Raw genomic sequence first — 853 nt, 5'->3', positions numbered from 1 at the left:
CCCGGCCTGCCAGTTTGGGTGGAGAAATTCCCAGGTTGCCTATGGCAACGAGGCAATGTCCTGGGGGTACTGTTCTAGAAGATCAGGCAGTGACCTGTGTGATGTCACCAGGAAACAACAGAGTTGAGAGGTAGTTCCAGAGGCCCCTCTGGAAGGGCCCAGGACAGAGCACTCTGAGGCCCCCAGGGCTGGCTTGGCCTTGAGAGGCATGTGCCCTTTACAGTCTGATGGCAGGTGGCCATAGCTCTGCAACCCAGTCCCATGTGGAGCCGGATCTAAGTGTTTGCCCAGGGTGGGTCCCTACCTTGCTGGGCCTCACTGAGCAAACAGCCCAAACCCTGCCCTGAGGGGGCAGCTAGAGCCTGAGGGAGTCCCAGAGATCCCACAGTTACCCACATCCTGTCCTCTCTTGGTGACACTGTCATAGCCACAGACCTTTACACTGGTGTCCTGTCACAGTCCCACACAGCTACATGCCCCCTCAGTCTCCTGCATGGCCAGCCCCACCCAGCTACATGGGTTTGGGCACACCAGGTCACCCAGAGCACCCAAGGAGTGTTGCCAGATAAAACACAGGACACCGAGTGAAATTTGATTTCCAGGTTGGCAAAGAATCCTTTTTCGTATAACTATGCTCTCGATACTGGCTACATCTGGCAACCTGTCACCCACAGCACAAATCCTCGGAGCTCTGCCTGCTGGCACGTCAGTCCTCTCCAGACTTCAATCCCCGGACAGCACCCAGGAGTCGCAGCTGTTACGTGTGCACACCTGTGTGCGTGCACACACACACACACACACACACACACACACACGGCCCCCCCCACAGCCCCTCTGTGAGGAGGTGCTGGGC

Source organism: Lontra canadensis, unplaced genomic scaffold (assembly GCF_010015895.1).
Source record: "Lontra canadensis isolate GAN:19392208 unplaced genomic scaffold, GSC_riverotter_1.0 scaffold7, whole genome shotgun sequence".
NCBI classification, from domain to species: domain Eukaryota; kingdom Metazoa; phylum Chordata; class Mammalia; order Carnivora; family Mustelidae; genus Lontra; species Lontra canadensis.
The sequence above is the reverse complement of the archived record's forward strand: the minus strand, read 5'-3'. Positions refer to the sequence as shown.